General features: G+C 46.2%; 1 protein-coding gene and 1 long non-coding RNA gene across 2 annotated transcripts in view; one reads left to right on the top strand and one right to left on the bottom strand.

Annotated features, from left to right (window-relative positions):
• The window catches only part of LOC128700780 (cytosolic carboxypeptidase-like protein 5), a 352,900-nt gene that overhangs the window by 272,573 nt on the left and 62,594 nt on the right, over positions 1–17,733 (top strand). The gene's annotated exons all lie outside the window — the stretch shown is intronic.
• The window catches only part of LOC128700781 (uncharacterized), a 72,606-nt gene that overhangs the window by 1,533 nt on the left and 53,340 nt on the right, over positions 1–17,733 (bottom strand). The window lies entirely within an intron of this gene.

The raw sequence follows: 17,733 nt of genomic DNA, 5'->3' as shown, positions 1-17,733 counted from the left end.
CCACTTATCCCCTTTACAGTGCTAATTATCATTATTATTATAATCAAAACTAAGCGCTAAACCTACAAGGGTAGTATTACGATGCGAATACAATACCTCAGAATATTTTTTCTTAATAATTTTCCCAGTTTGTTTCGACTTATAATGAATGTTTCGTCTTTTTATTCCCTTCATTGACGAACTGATAGTTCTCGTTATGAACAATCAGTTAGTACTGTGTGTGTGTGTGTGTGTGTGTGTGTGTGTGTGTGTGTGTGTGTGTACACGTGTGTGTGTGTACTTGCCTAATTATGGTCGCAGGGGTCGATTCATAGGTCCTCGCCCGCCTCTTCACTGGTCACTATTAGATCCACTCTCACCCTGCTCCATAATTGTTCCACTTTCTATCAACTCTCTGGCTGAAGAAATACTTCCTAACATCCCTGAGAGAGAGAGAGAGAGAGAGAGAGAGAGAGAGAGAGAGAGAGCGCAACATATGGTAGAATAGGTGGCAGCAGTTCCCCCACACACAACAGGTGGGAGGAGAGGTGGCATCAGTTCCCCCACACACAACAGGTGGGAGGATAGGTGCTGCAACAACTCTCCCACACACACAAGCATTCATCATCAGGGTAAGCACCATGGTTAAGGTGCTCTCCTCTCCCTGCTAGTTACCGCCGCCTGCCTAGCAACTTCCTAACTCGCGTTCTTTGATGCCACTAACACCCATTAGCCAAGTAATGAAGGAATTCTGAAAAGTTGCCAACGTCTTGGTAACGCTAGCCACCACCCCCACCCCCAGTGTACACACACACACACACACACACACACACACACACACACACACACACACACACACACACACACATTCACACACACACACTACTGTTTTTGTGGATGTAGGGGTTTGTACAGTACTACAAGGTTACAGTACTACACAAAGTGTAGTACTGTAACCCTCTACATTATAAGAACCTCTGGTTATAGTACTTGAACCACCCTGCATGTATTACTGGAAGCCCCTACATGTAGTATTGAAACCCTTGTGGCAACTTAGTGGAGGATGTCTGTTGCAGACTTGCACGCAGCTCTTGGGTTTCCAGCCACGTGTGAGCTGATTAACATTTAATTAACAGAAGCAGAGGTAACTATATTACACAGTGTTATGGTGAAATTCAATTACAGGTGCACCTTGTATCTGAATGTAAACCAGAATTAACATACGGGTATCTTGGGGTTACAGAAACGTGCCTCGTGTATGTAGGTGATCAGAGAACGGAGGTTCACCGCGATGATTGGCTGTACTAAGTCAGTTCCTCTGTTATGAATGTAGTGTGTGTTATGAATGATTGTGGTTAGTCACTTCCTCTGTTGTAAATGGCAGAATCGTAAACTTTATCATTCAAGTTAGATTTAAACAAATCTACAGACTTGACTGCTGTCATTAAACTCTATTGTGTTACTTTTCTATGACGTGTTATGGGGCTTACAAATCATGTTGTGTCTTCATATTTGTCGACAATAGTAGTAACAGTAGCAGTGATATTTACAGAGTAACCTGAGATTCTAGTCTCTTATCAAAAACATAATATACAAGAAACATTAAAATATAACTAATGTTAAGAATAAGAGATAGGACCATGAGAGCGTCGAGTGTCAACACAAATACTGTCATGGTTGTGAGCAACACTGGTAGTACTACGTCCTTAAGGAAGACTTCCCCCACGTCACCACCTTTCACCTACGTCAAGTATTTTAGCCGTCTTGTTACTGTTTTAATCTGCTGCGATAAATGACTTATGCGAGACGACGCATACCATTAGTGCGTCATTTAGCGTTGTTAGAAACGATCAATTCTATGTACGTAGATACAAGACTTGTGCAGTGATCAAAACATTAAGGAAAAGTTTGGCCACGAGGGGATTCTTCAGTCCTAATTATGACTGAAATCACTCGTAGTGAAACGTTTCCTTAAGTTTTGACCAGTGTTGACGTGTTTTATCTACACCTTGTTAGTCTCACTTCCAGTTTATTTTGTTTCCTGACGGTACAAGTCAACTTTCCTGTATTTTATATACAATAATCTTTTTTCTACTTTTATCAACATCGTTTTCATCAATATTTTCATCCTTTCCCCCCAAAAAAAAACTTATATCCCACGGTATGAAATCTTGTTCAACATATCCGGAAAGTTTGTACATCGAAAATATATACCTTTTCACGACATTTTTTTCCCTGTGGGAATGTATACAAAATTATTTTTGAACGTAATGTTATTTTCCGTGGAAGAATATGATATTTCATGATTTTTTTTTTCCACGAAAATTAACAAAAATTAATTTAAAAACACCTGCATGAAAGAGCATGCACAGATGAACAGGAAGAGAATCACGCCTTTTGACAGATGCATTAAGAGGCAGAAGTCTGAGCTGAGTTCACACCTCTGCAACACAATTGTCCTCAAAGATTTGTTAAGTTATACCATGAAATAAGGAAAGATTCTAGACTTCACCTTACGAAACAAAGCAAATGCGATTGTAATTATGGACAAATGAACATGTTATCAGAAGACGGGGTAACTTACGTGCCTCTTAAGACAACAAGAGTGGGTCTATCTACATCTACTGACCACTTTAACACATACTTCTACACTACTAAACTCAAGAGGTGTGTAATCTCAAGCTTATACTACTTAAACTGGGAGTCCATCGACCGTGTTAATTCCCAACAAACTATCTCGGTCACGGAGCTTTTAGTGCCTAGATTAATGCCATTATTGACCTGCTCCTCTAAACTGATGGCTTCATTGTTTAGATTAGTGACTTATTTGTTTATGCTATTGACCTCTTCATGTAGACTGTTGACCACTTCTTTTAGACTGTTTACATGTTAGTATAGACTGTATCTGTTGATATAGATGAAATGTCATCATTGTGTCACCTATGTACGGGTTATTTGTGTATTGTTCCAGTCACGGTATTGTGCCTTTTTGTACCTTTTAGACTGTTGGTTAAGACTATTTAATTGCTCGTTAAGAATGTTGACATGCTCTTTAAGGGTGATGGACTGATTACATCGTCTTTACATCTCTACTGCTTCTGCTGCCTTCTCTGTACTCGACTGAAGAAGGCTACTGTGTAGGCGAAACGTTTCGTAATAAAGATACCTAACTGTTGCACGTATTTCTTATCAACTTGTCGGTATTGTATACCATTATTATATTCACATAGTGTTTCGTAACTGTAGAGGGAAGTCGATGACCAGCATGTTATAACAATTACATTATCCTGGCTTACGTTACCTGGTACCACATAGATGTGCCCACATGCAGGACCCCACCTCACATCATTCCATTTAAACATTCACTTTTTTTTTTAACAGCGATTCCTTCACTCCGGAAATGGTTCACAAATCTCCGATGCTTGGTCTCTCTCGGGCCTCATTATTTGCACAGTTCACGGGCCATTTTCCTATAGCTTACGGACAGGTTTCTGCAATTTAGGGCACGTTTGTTCCATCTCAGCCTCCTGTTATGTTAGTTACGACGGGATGACGTCTTAGTAACGACAGGGGGGATGACACATTGTTAGTTACGACGCGGGGAACACCTTAGTTACGAAGGAGGGGAGAAGGGAACCTATATAAGGGCCTAGGAACCTTCCTCTCATTCTCTCTTCTTATTTCCTCATCGCATTCTATTTCCAATCTGTATCTTCTCTGGCTTTTCCTAGCATTCTCTGTCACTACCATTTCCCTCCCCACCCGAGAAGAACTCTGCCTTTATCTCTGGTTATGGTAGCTGCTTAACTACACACTTTATGGTGTCTTACCAATTAGCAAATGTGTAGGGAGGCTGTAACGAAAGGCTTTATGTAACCAGGGTGTGTAACGATGGGCAAGTTGAAAGAATTGAATTAAGAGTGAAAAGTGAGGATGGGGGGGGGGGAGATGTAGTAGTCTAAGACAGAACAGTATTTTCCGTTAACCCACAAATTAAATGTGAACACTAGAGGACGTTTCGGTTCTATCCTTTACCATTATCAAGCCAGTATCTTGTTTACATTTCCGAGGTATGTGTCGGGTTTCAATTATTCTAACCACGGAATTGTCTTAATCCTACACGACTCCTTGTTCATACTAATCGAAGTACCAAAGTTACAGTATTTCTGAGCTAATGTAACAGTAACATCTGTAATTTACTGCCCATGTATATTTTCTCCATACATACGAGTTGACACTTCATTGTTTTGGACAATGGATCTTCGAAGTCTATGTTGAACCTGGTTAAGTCTCTGATGGAACCCTGAGGATAGTCCCTAGGTCCTGGCAGAGTCCTTGGGGAGGTGAGGGAAGCCCTGGAAAGTCCTGCAAATATATCAACATTGCTAATACCGAGAGACTTTAATGACATTTAAAATTAAGTTCAGAAGTATTTTATGAGAGAATGAACATTGTCAGCCGAGACCTCCTCTCATAGATGTGTAGAGAAGAACAAGAGAACAAAACAAGGATACAGAACAGTGCAAGAGAACAAGACGAGGATACAGAACAGTGCAAGAGAACAAGACGAGGATACAGAACAGTGCAAGAGAACAAGACGAGGATACAGAACAGTGCAAGAGAACAATGTAAAACAGGACAAGAGAAGTAAACAATACAATCAAACCAAGGTAGAACTACTTGACCCAGACAGGTGTGTGGTGGAGGCAAGACAGGTGTGTGGTGGAGGCAAGACAGGTGTGTGGTGGAGGCAAGACAGGTGTATGGTGGAGGCAAAACAGGTGTGTGGAGGAGGCAAGACAGGTGTGTGGTGGAGGCAAGACAGGTGTGTGGTGGAGGCAAGACAGGTGTGTGGTGGAGGCAAGACAGGTGTGTGGTGGAGGCAAGACAGGTGTATGGTGGAGGCAAGACAGGTGTGTGGAGGAGGCAAGACAGGTGTGTGGTGGAGGCAAGACAGGTGTGTGGTGGAGGCAAGACAGGTGTGTGGTGGAGGCAAGACAGGTGTGTGGAGGAGGCAAGACAGGTGTGTGGTGGAGGCAAGAAAGGTGTGTGGTGGAGGCAAGACAGGTGTATGGTGGAGGCAAGACAGGTGTATGGTGGAGGCAAGACAGGTGTATGGCGGAGGCAAGACAGGTGTGTGGTGGAGGCAAGACAGGTGTATGGTGGAGGCAAGACAGGTGTATGGTGGAGGCAAGACAGGTGTGTGGTGGAGGCAAGACAGGTGTATGGTGGAGGCAAGACAGGTGTATGGTGGAGGCAAGACAGGTGTGTGGAGGAGGCAAGACAGGTGTGTGGAGGAGGCAAGACAGGTGTATGGTGGAGGCAAGACAGGTGTATGGTGGAGGCAAGACAGGTGTATGGTGCAGGCAAGACAGGTGTTTAGCCTGTTTAAACACTTAATAATACAACTGCTTGTTACCACGCCACCTCAACCACCACTCTGCTGGGATTCTGATGAATCCCAGCAGAGAGGTGGGGTTCTGAAGATTGAAACTCCGAAGACTGGGGCTTTGATGACTGAGGTTGTAAAGACTGGGGTTGTGAAGACTGGGGTTTTGACTGGGGGTTGTGAATACTGGGGTTTTGACTGGGGGTTGTGAAGACTGGGGTTTTGACTGGGGGTTGTGAAGACTGGCTTCCATCGCTTTAAAAGACACTGAAGAAAAATACATAACACTCCTTAATGATGTATAATTATCTTCTTCATTTCTGATTAATATAAACCCAAACCTGGTTTATTTCTTGTATTTGATGTAATTATAAGTTGAAAGAAAGAAAAGAAGGATGAGATATGGAGGCGGAACGGCCAGAGGCAACACGCACCTGCATTAAGGCTCATTACACCGGGAATATTACTGTAAACATGGTTCTTGCGGTAGTAAACACGAGAAGACTTCTCCAGACAGGCGTCAGTGTACGAAGAGGAGGAGGAATAGTGGTAATAGTAGTAGTGGTGGTAGTAACAGCAGTAGTAGTAGTAGTAGTAGTAGTAATAGAAGCAGTAAAAGTAGCAGCAGTATTGATAGTAGCTGCAGTAAAAGTTGTAGTACTAGAAACATCAAACAATAGACAACAGTAACTATCATAATAGTTTGACAATGTCAGTACAACAACAACAACAACAACAACAACGCTAAATATTGCCTTTATAACCAACATTGTTCAACAAGGAGAACTTCCTGGTCTTCCATCTAATAACACAAAACGTCTTAGCTGATATAAGTCATCAGGTGCTTCCCGTGAATATGAATATATAATGTCGTGCCGAATAGGTAAAACTTACGATATTGGCTTAAATGGCAACGCTCTTCTTGCCGAATAAGGCAAGTGAAAATTTGCGTATGCAATTATTATTATTATAATCAAAAAGAAGCGCTAAGCCACAAGGACTATACAGCTGCGTATGCAATGATTTCGCAAAAATCATTCTGAACCTAACGAAAAAATATATTTCATTGTGTTTAATTATTGAAAACTTGTCTAATATATATTTAGTTGGATTAGGCTAAATTAGATTGGCCTTGTTATAGTGAGGTTAGGTAGGTTTTCTAAGGTTCTTTTGGTACAAAATTATTAATTTTTACATTAACATAAATGAAAAAAAACATATCTTTAAACGTATGAGATTAAATTTTAGGATTTTATTTGAAATGAGTTGTTGCTAATTGACCAATTTTACCTATTCGGCACGACATTTATATAACCATTAAAATGTAATATAAGTTTTTTATTCACTGTAATCGCCTAATTGTCATTGCTGTGGATCGAGTCTTGGTTCCTGGCCCAGTCTCTGAGCAGCTTGCCGGTCTCATGAACCTCTCTTGAGCACTCTCATAGTCGTCAAACTCTTTGGAAATTGCATTATCAGCCAGGTCATTGTAGTATTTCCTAACCACCTTCAGGAGTTTATTGTATTTCCTAACCACCTTCAGGAGTTTATTGTATTTCCTAACCACCTTCAGGAGTTTATTGTATTTCCTAACCACCTTCAGGAGTTTATTGTATTTCCTAACCACCTTCAGGAGTTTATTGTATTTCCTAACCACCTTCAGGAGTTCCTAACCACCTTCAGGAGTTTATTGTATTTCCTAACCACCTTCAGGAGTTCATTGTATTTCCTAACCACCTTCAGGAGTTCATTGTATTTCCTAACCACCTTCAAAATTAAGGACTGATATCCCTATTATTCATTTGTCTGATCCAAGCCCCCTCTCTTTTTGTTGTCCCCTCTCAAACTCTGTCCTATTGAGTGGTGTGTGTGTGTGTGTGTGTGTGTGTGTGTGTGTGTGTGTGTGTGTGTGTGTGTGTGTGTGTGTGTGTGTGTGTGTGTGTGTGTTACGAATATATGTGTACCCGGTAGCCGCGTACACTTCCGACAATCTACCATAACACACACACACACACACACACACACACACACACACACACACACCATAACACTGCACACCAAACCTCCACCATAACTCAATACTCCGCCATAAGCCCCACAAACACACACACACACACACCCACACCAGTGAAGAGGCGGGGCCAGGAGCTTGGACTCGACCCCTGCAACCTCAACTAGGTGAATACAACTAGGTAAGTATACACACACACACACACACACACACACACACACACACACACACACACACACACACACACACACACACACACACACTGCAACAATTACCCAGGCATCCGGCTGGTGTTGCAGGTCTGGCAATGTTGTTAAGACTTGGTTAAGGTCTCGTTACCAGTGGACGGACCACGCCAGCCTGCCAACACCTGCCCAATTTTGTTTGGAAAGAGCAATGTAGAAGCCATTTCCATGCCCACACTGGCACTGGCAGAGTGATCCTTTCCCTGGAATTCTGTCTACCTAGTCTAAATTACAACGTATGTATTGTCATATAAAGTCAAACCGGTGAGGGTCATCCAACAGAAGAAATAACGGAAGCTACATCCCCAGCCAGGCTGTTGGTATTATACATACATATATATATATATATATATATATATATATATATATATATATATATATATATATATATATATATATATATATATATATATATATGCAAAACAACCACTCTGAAAGAATAGAGAAATTCCAAGCGCTTTCGTGACTACTCACATTATCAAGGAACTATCATAGTTCCTTGATAATGTGAGTAGTCACGAAAGCGCTTGGAATTTCTCTATTCTTTCAGAGTGGTTGTTTTGCATATTTTGAAATCACCTGTTCACTGTGATCTTATTGCATATATATATATATATATATATATATATATATATATATATATATATATATATATATATATATATATATATATATATATATATATATTCGTTGTATCAACTTCATTGTTTATATATTTGAAGTCTCTTGCTGTTTCTAAAGCTCAAACATGGGAAGTGGTGAGGTTTGTTGTGGGAGAAGGCTGCCACTGTCGGTGAGTTATTGTGGTCAGCATGATGTCCTCTACCTAGAAATGTAGGCGACTGGACATGCCTTTAGTACGACACAGAGTCTTTGGCAATGTTATCTAGATACACTGTCTATAAATTACATACATGTCTAGATCATTTAACATACATTCTTAGGGTTGTATTTCCCTGTGTGTGTTAGTTACTATTTTGTCCTAGGCACATGTCGATTAGACACTAGGCCTGTTGTATGTGCGTGCGTGTGTGTGTATGTACTCACCTAATTGTACTCACCTAATTGTGGTTGCAGGGGTCGAGACTCAGCTCCTGGCCCCGCCTCTTCACTGATCGCTACTGGATCCTCTCTCTCTCTGCTTCCTGAGCTTTGTCATACATCTTCTTAAAACTATGTATGGTTCCTGCCTCCACTACTTCACTTGCTAGGCTATTCCAGTTGCTGACAACTCTATGACTGAAGAAATACTTCCCAACGTCCCTGTGACTCGTCTGAGTCTTCAGCTTCCAGTTGTGACCCCTTGTCCCTGTGTCCCCTCTCTGGAACATCCTATCTCTGTCCACCTTGTCTATTCCCCGCAGTATCTTGTATGTCGTTATCATGTCTCCCCTGACCCTTCTGTCCTCCAGTGTCGTCAGTCCGATTTCCCTTAACCTTTCCTCGTACGACATTCCCTTGAGCTCTGGGACTAGCCTTGTTGCAAACCTTTGTACTTTCTCTAACTTCTTGACGTGCTTGACCAGGTGTGTGTGTGTGTGTGTGTGTGTGTGTGTGTGTGTGTGTGTGTGTGTATACACTGCAGCATTGTATATAACAGATTATCAATGGACCTCGGTGTCAATTATTTCCATCAGTATGTCCATCCACCTCTTCTTCCTTGTCTCATCTTTCATTCTTTTCTTTTCTTCTCTAAGAAATATTTACTCGTGCTCCTCCAAAATATGGTTCACCTCGCCATCTTCAACAACCCAGCTCCACTACATTTTAGCGACAGCAAAATGAATATTGAGCTGCGTATTTTGTCTTAAACCGCCGGGCTCATTCATCAGGGGTCGACGTATGTCCCAGGTAATTGTGTGTCGAGGCACTCCAGGACTCTGCTAGTGATGCCGGGTACAGTCTAGTCTGGTCCTGACGACGCGCACGTCCCTCTCATCTCTCCACCTCCGCATAACTTTTACGTTCCCTCCCGTCACCAAAAACGAACGAATATTGATGAACCTGGCCAATTCCGACGGCGTATTTCCCCCGGGGTTCGGCGAGCAATCATGCGGGTGTGTATTGACAGTTGGTGTTCCACCCGCGGGGTTGCGACACCTTGGGTGGGTGGTAGTGCGCAGGTGCGGGCGTCCACACACCGATACGCATGTGTTCTGCCACCGCAAACCAACCTCTTGTTAGCGAGTTGTCCTTATGCAAGGGGACGGAATTCCTGGAAGTTTCGAATATACAATAACTGGTAGACTCCGATCTGAGTATGACACGTAGTACTAACGATGCATGGCACCCAGAAGTGGCTCAGACACTAACCTAACAGTAATGGCATACAGTACCAATAAGTTGATTAATTAGACAGGTGTGCAGTACCTGGGTACCTTAACTATGAGGACGTTTCGCCAACCACCGGCTTTATCAGTTCATTTCAGAACTTAACTGGAGACAGAAGATGAGATAACTAGTCCCTCAGCCTTGAAGTATTCACTACCTTAGTCTTGTTGAGACTAAAACATAGGCAGCAAGATGGACTAAGGTATTACACAGAAGGGAATCAGCCGTTCACATTGTTGGCATTAAACAGGAGGGATTCAGCCGTTCACATTGTTGGCATTAAACAGGAGGGATTCAGCCGTTCACATTGTTGGCATTAAACAGGAGGGATTCAGCCGTTCACATTGTTGGTATTAAACAGGAGGGATTCAGCCGTTCACATTGTTGGTATTAAACAGGAGGGATTCAGCCGTTCACATTGTTGGTATTAAACAGGAGGGATTCAGCCGTTCACATTGTTGGTATTAAACCAGGAGGGATTCAGCCGTTCACATTGTTGGTATTAAACCAGGAGGGATTCAGCCGTTCACATTGTTGGTATTAAACCAGGAGGGATTCAGCCGTTCACATTGTTGGTATTAAACCAGGAGGGATTCAGCCGTTCACATTGTTGGTATTAAACCAGGAGGGATTCAGCCGTTCACATTGTTGGTATTAAACCAGGAGGGATTCAGCCATTCAGATCATCGGTATCCAACAGTAAGCGGGAATCAGGTAAACACATTGTGGATGTAGATCAAGAAGTGGGAATCACAACCTAGTAATACAGTGGAAGAATGGAGACAGTGCGGTCTGGTCAAGGAATGGGAGGTAGTTCCAATCCTAGGAGCAAGAGATCCAAGGATTGGTCCGTTCTGAGCGGCGAGGCTTATCGTACCTTTAAACTGATTGTAATTTACAAAACCAAGAACGTTTCTAAAATAATAATTTATTATTTCATCATTATACAGTGCTTATAATACAGATGTGTGAGAGTTGTGCATGCATTATCATGGGGAGCGCTTAACCCGTAGGGATTATACAGCGCCTGTGGGGGATGATGGAAGGCGTTCAGGCTTAATTCAGGGAATTGGAGCACTGATCCAATTCCCTAGATCAAGAGCCCCTCACCGGCATCAAGGAACCTCACTGGACGGAGAGTTGTGCAAGCAGAAAGCCTATAATCATGTAGATAACTTGGGGCAGTGGATGCAATTTCTTGCTTCAAGGGCTCTTGATGTAAGGAACAGGAGCTACCATTCCCTTCCTCGGATACCATCTGATTGTCTGCCATTCCACAGGCACTGTATGACCCCTACGGGCTCAGCGCTCTCTCATGAATATGATAATCAGAGTTAAAAAAAAAAACAATGTTTTTGAAAGGCAGGCATTGTAGGAGGCGCTGAGGAAGACAGAGAGCGCCTTGGCCCCTGGCCAACATGTTTATTATTCAGCATGGTGGGCCCACACCTCATAACATAGCCACATATTCCTCAACATATTTTTCCCCTCGCTGTGAGTTAGCCACGCCCGAGCGGCCGCGTCACGTGTCTCACGCTAAACGTCCTCGGCGCTGCAAGCAGCAGATTCGCCACGGCGACAGTTATATCGCCGTATATCGCGGCGATCCTCCTGCGGCCGCGGGTGGGAGGAGGGGGGATCTACGGGAGATAAGTTTGCGAGGATGCTGGTGGCCCGACATCTCCGCCAGCCAGCCGTGTGGACCTGCCGACGCCGCTGTCGGAGTAAGGAGCAAATCCTCCCACACGAAGTCCTTCTTGGCCAGACACTGAAACGAGATGAGCAGCAGCGTTGGGTGGTAGCCAGAGATTGCACGAGGTGTACCCAGAGGTGTACCGGCGGTCCAAGGGTGTATCCATTGGACCAGGGAGTCATCCGGTGAACCACGGGTATATCCGGTGGACCTGGAATGTACAGCACTGGTATTTAACTTGAGAAAATTACCCCAAAAAGGTCAATCTATGTTTTTTTTTTCTTGTGGGTGGTAGTGTAACTGGCGTAATTGTTTATTATTGTTGTTATTTCATTGAGGCGAGAGGGTAATTAGTGTTGTTAGCTAACTCAGTAATATTACCAGAAATGTTAAGTCTCAGCCTTCTACAGTCAACATGTGAGCCTTATTATCCTCTTAATCTAGAAGTTCTCAAGCATAATCTTGCCCACACCTGAGCTGCACACCCTGGCCATACCTGGGTTGCATACCCTGGCCACACCTGGGCTGCACACCCTGGCCACACCTGGGCTGCACACCCTGGCCACACCTGGGCTGCACACCCTGGCCACACCTGGGCTGCACACCCTGGCCACACCTGGGTTGCATACCCTGGCCACACCTGGGCTGCACACCCTGGCCACACCTGGGCCACCAAACAGTGTATTAGCAGCACTTATCACCTCACACAGATATCAAGCCTCGAGCAGAATGGTACGACTCTTAGAACTCAACACTAAAGAACGAAGCACCTTTGACGATGAGTGAGTCCCTGTTGTAAGGTGGCCTCACTGAGCACCCCTTTAGCTCTTGTAGCTCAATTACTGGCTTCAAGAGACTTGTTCTCGTGTTCATGTTTCTTATTGTACAATGACTGTGTGTACTCACCGAGTTGTGTTTGCAGGGGTTGAGGTTAGGCTTCTGGCCCGTCTCCTAGATTTGATCGGCATCACTGATTTCTGGCCTTTTGGGCCTTATCAACTTTGAGTTGATAAGGCCCACTTCGAAGTTGTATCCGGTTTTACGTTTTCCCAGCCTCTTTAACCCTCTTACGCCTGTCTGGGGTAACTTATGGAGTCTATCTGTCACTGTCTAATCCAAGTCGTTCCGCTTAATACCCACTCAGAGGCCAAAGAAGTATTTCCTGATGTTTCTGTGGCATTTCCTTCTGGTCTGCAACCTTGTCTCCTTGTCTATGGACTTAGTTTCGAATAGCCCGTCCCGTCACTAGACATGAGTATCTTTTATGTCATGGTCATGGCGCCTCTGGGTCTTCTTATATGTTCTTCAGGTTTTGTTTTCTTACCGTCTCGTCACAAGTTAATCCTCTCAGCCCAAGAAATGATGTTGTTCAAAAATCTTTCTCTATTTCAGATTTGTGCTCACCAATATGTTTTGCAGGGGGGTCAAGTTTTAACTCCTGGCGACTTTTAAACTTCCTCCACTGGCGTTACTGAATTCTAATCTTTTAAGCTTTATCTTACCTACTCTTAAAGCTGTGTATGAAGTGTGTCTCCACTTGCACATCTAGTTTATTCCACTTTTATATTACTAATAGACTGAAAAAAAGTGATGTCCTAAAATCACTGTGATCTGTCTATATTTTTAAGTACTATTTGTGCCTTCTTGTTTCTTGTATCTAAACCAGTCTACGTGGAGAGTGTTCCAAGGGTCATCGCCCCCGCGGCCCGGTCCATGACTAGGCCTCCAGGTGAATCTCTGTTCTATCCACCTTATCAGTCCTTCCGAGTGTCATTTTTTCCACTATAATCTACAGTGTCCATGATTACTGTCGCATTTGTTTCGTCTGTTACGAAACAGACAAAGCAAACGGTAATTATAGACAAGGTACATTATAGTGGAAAAATTAACATGTTATTAGAAGACGGGGGAACTTACGAGCCTCTTAAATCATGTTTCTTCAATCCTCTTGCCTTCCAGAGTCGTCACTTTTAGTTCATTTAATATTTTATAGTGAACACCTCTCAACTTTGGGACTCTCTGGTTGCAAACTTTTGGATCTTTTCAGTCTTGTGAATGTTCTTTGCGTGATCATCCAGGCTATATTGCGTCTACCCTGGCACCATCAGCCTGACTGACCAGGGCAGTTGCTGTGTGAACTGGTGGGACCCTGGAAAACGTGATGGTAAGACTGAATAATCTTAGAAAAGAGACCAATCCGATCCCAAGATTAACATCCTTACAAGGCTAAGCTGGCCTGAAGACCAAGCTGTTTCCAAGACCAAGGTGGTCTCAAGACCCAGCGCCCCTCCCCCCCCCCCCACACCCTCGCAGACCAGGCCGGGTTATGAATTTCGTAGATACGGCTCATTTGAATAATTCATACCGCCGATGGGAGCAATAAAGTCTGGCGGGCCGGAGAGGTTTACTAGCCGGTTTTATTTCACAGCTGAATGATAATGTTAAAGCAGCGAGGTGAGAGCTTTTGTTTTATGCTGTCCTGCCTGCTGCTGCTGCCCTTCCTGCCTGCCTGCTGCTGCTGCCCTTCCTGCCTGCCTGCTGCTGCTGCCCTTCCTGCCTGCCTGCTGCTGCTGCCCTTCCTGCCTGCCTGCTGCTGCTGCCCTTCCTGCCTGCCTGCCTGCTGCTGCTGCCCTTCCTGCCTGCCTGCTGCTGCTGCTGCTGCTGCCCTTCCTGCCTGCCTGCTGCTGCTGCTGCCCTTCCTGCCTGCCTGCTGCTGCTGCTGCTGCCCTTCCTGCCTGCCTGCTGCTGCTGCCCTTCCTGCCTGCCTGCTGCTGCTGCCCTTCCTGCCTGCCTGCTGCTGCTGCTGCTGCCCTTCCTGCCTGCCTGCTGCTGCCCTTCCTGCCTGCCTGCTGCTGCTGCCCTTCCTGCCTGCCTGCTGCTGCTGCTGCTGCCCTTCCTGCCTGCCTGCTGCTGCTGCCCTTCCTGCCTGCCTGCCTGCTGCTGCTGCTGCTGCCCTTCCTGCCTGCCTGCTGCTGCTGCTGCTGCTGCCCTTCCTGCCTGCCTGCTGCTGCTGCTGCCCTTCCTGCCTGCCTGCTGCTGCTGCCCTTCCTGCCTGCCTGCTGCTGCTGCCCTTCCTGCCTGCCTGCTGCTGCTGCTGCCCTTCCTGCCTGCCTGCTGCTGCTGCTGCTGCCCTGCCTGCCTGCTGCTGCTGCTGCCTGCCTGCCTGCTGCTGCTGCTTGCCTGCCTGCCTGCTGCTGCTGCTGCTGCTTCTTGCCTGCCTGCTGCTGCTGCCGCCTGCTGCTGCTGCTGCCTGCCTGCCTGCTGCTGCCCTTCCTGCCTGCTGCTGCTGCTGCCCTTCCTGCCTGCTGCTGCTGCTGCTGCTACCCTTCCTGCCTGCTGCTGCTGCTGCCCTTCCTGCCTGCTGCTGCTGCTGCCCTTCCTGCCTGCTGCTGCTGCTGCCCTTTCTGCCTGCTGCTGCTGCTGCTGCCCGTCCTGCCTGCTGCTGCTGCCCTTCCGGCCGGTCTGCTGCTGCTGCCCTTCATGCCTGCCTACTGCTGCTGCTGCCCTTCATGCCTGCCTACTGCTGCTGCTGCCCTTCATGCCTGCCTACTGCTGCTGCTGCCCTTCCTGCCTGTCTGCTGCTGCTGCTGCCCTTCCTGCCTGCTGCTGCTGCCCTTCCTGCCTGCCTGCCTGCTGCTGCTGCCCTTCCTGCCTGCCTGCTGCTGCTGCTGCCCTTCCTGCCTGCTGCTGCTGCCGCCCTTCCTGCCTTCCTGCCTGCCTGCTGCTGCTGCTGCCCTTCCTGCCTGCCTGCTGCTGCTGCCCGTCCTGCCTGCCTGCTGCTGCTGCCCCCCTTCCTGCCTGCCTGCTGCTGCTGCTGCCCTTCCTGCCTGCCTGCTGCTGCTGCCCTTCCTGCCTGCCTGCTGCTGCTGCCCTTCCTGCCTGCCTGCTGCTGCTGCCCTTCCTGCCTGCCTGCTGCTGCTGCCCTTCCTGCCTGCCTGCCTGCTGCTGCTGCTGCTGCCCTTCCTGCCTTCCTGCTGCTGCCCTTCCTGCCTGCCTGCTGCTGCTGCCCTTCCTGCCTGCTGCTGCTGCCGCCCTTCCTGCCTGCCTGCCTGCCTGCTGCTGCTGCTGCCCTTCCTGCTGCTGCCCTTCCTGCCTGCCTGCTGCTGCTGCCCTTCCTGCCTGCTGCTGCTGCCCTTCCTGCCTGCTGCTGCCCTTCCTGCCGGCCTGCTGATGCTGCTGCCCTTCCTGCCTGCCTGCTGCTGCTGCTGCCCTTCCTGCCTGCCTGCTGCTGCTGCTGCCCTTCCTGCCTGCCTGTTGCTGCTGCCCTTCCTGCCTGCCTGCTACTGCTGCCCTTCCTGTCTGCCTGCTGCTGCTGCTGCCCTTCCTGCCTGCCTGCTACTGCTGCTGCCCTTCCTGCCTGCCTGCTGCTGCTGCTGCCCTTCCTGCCTGCCTGCTGCTGCTGCTGCCCTTCCTGTCTGCCTGCCTGCTGCTGCCCTTCCTGTCTGCCTGCTGCTGCTGCTGCCCTTCCTGTCTGCCTGCCTGCTGCTGCTGCCCTTCCTGCCTGCCTGCCTCCTCCCTGCCCTGCTTGTTTTCTATAACCTTTGTTTTCTGCTTGCAGTTGTTATCATGCTTCCTTGCCTGTTCTACCCTGACTGTTGGTGCACCCTGCTAGCTCACCACCTCACAGTGGTTGTTATCATGCTTCCTTGCCTGTTCTACCCTGACTGTTGGTGCACCCTGCTAGCTCACCACCTCACTGATAGTAAACAAAAACTAAGTTGATATTTGAACATAGTAATATGTTTTACAAGCCATTAATGAACAGTAGTAAAGGATACCAGGATAACACCAGTCAGGTGAATGACTGGTGTTATCCTGACACACCAGCCCCATGACTCTGGTGTTACCCACCAGTCAGGTGAATGACTGGTGTTATCCTGACACACCAGCCCCATGACTCTGGTGTTACCCACCAGTCAGGTGAATGACTGGTGTTATCCTGACACACCAGCCCCATGACTCTGGTGTTACCCTCAGACAGAGACAACACCAGGGTCACCAGCTGCACAATTCTCAAGGAGGACACCTTCAACCCAGACTCTCCTCAAGGTTCTTCATTAAAACTGATGGTATAGTGAAAGCCTTTTTTCTTGTAGACATAACACGCGTATGTTTGGATCAAGTCCTTGAATAAAGTATATTTTCGCCCTCGTCACCCGCATCTATGACAGTCAGTTATATCTGGTATATATATATATATATATATATATATATATATATATATATATATATATATATATATATATATATATATATATATATATATATATATGCTACTTCCAATCACAGCATACATAGCTACCATAGTATTAATGATATACAGTACCGAAAAGTTGATAAATAAAACATGTACAGCACCCGTTTATTCAACCAGTGAGATTATCAGTTCAGTACCGAGTTAATTTGAAGGCGTTGCAAGTGGGCACATTAAAATACTGCCAGGGACTGATTACCTCGTCTATTTATAGTCTCTACGTTGAATTGATAAAGCCATTGGTTGGCGAAATGTCATGAGAATAAAGATACCCAGGTGTTGCACGTGTGTGTACTTAGTTAAAACCGTAAAACCCACTAGTATAGTCAATCATCCTGGTATATCACATCCCGTGTAGATATACTGTAAATCCAGCACAGCCCGTATATATATAAGCGTAGCAAACCGATGAAGCATAGAGTGAGGTGCTACCAAGCGTTGTGGTCTAGTGTAGCGTCTCAGAGGCTTTGTTTACATGGTAGCTCAGTGGGAAAATGTTCAGCGAGGCGAGGCTTAGGATAAACAGTACGGTGTGTGACGCCAGACCAGGTTTACGGTAAACAGTACAGTGTGTGACGCCAGACCAGATTTACGATAACGAGTACACTGTGACGCAAGAGGAGTCTTACCAGGAGTTTACCTGGAGTCTCTTCCGTAGGTCGCTGCCCCTGGTTGCCGGTCTTACCGATCAAGCTGTTAGTGTTTGCCGTCCGCAATCCAGCGTATGCACCGCAACCCAACTGATCAGGAATCTGTCGAGTTCCTTCTGGAAGACAGTTAAAGATTGGTTGGTTATGCATGAAGGGTGTTGAAAAGTCGAGGTCCCTTAAC

Source organism: Cherax quadricarinatus, chromosome 56, assembly GCF_038502225.1.
Source record: "Cherax quadricarinatus isolate ZL_2023a chromosome 56, ASM3850222v1, whole genome shotgun sequence".
Lineage (NCBI taxonomy): Eukaryota > Metazoa > Arthropoda > Malacostraca > Decapoda > Parastacidae > Cherax > Cherax quadricarinatus.
The sequence above is the reverse complement of the archived record's forward strand: the minus strand, read 5'-3'. Positions and strand labels throughout refer to the sequence as shown.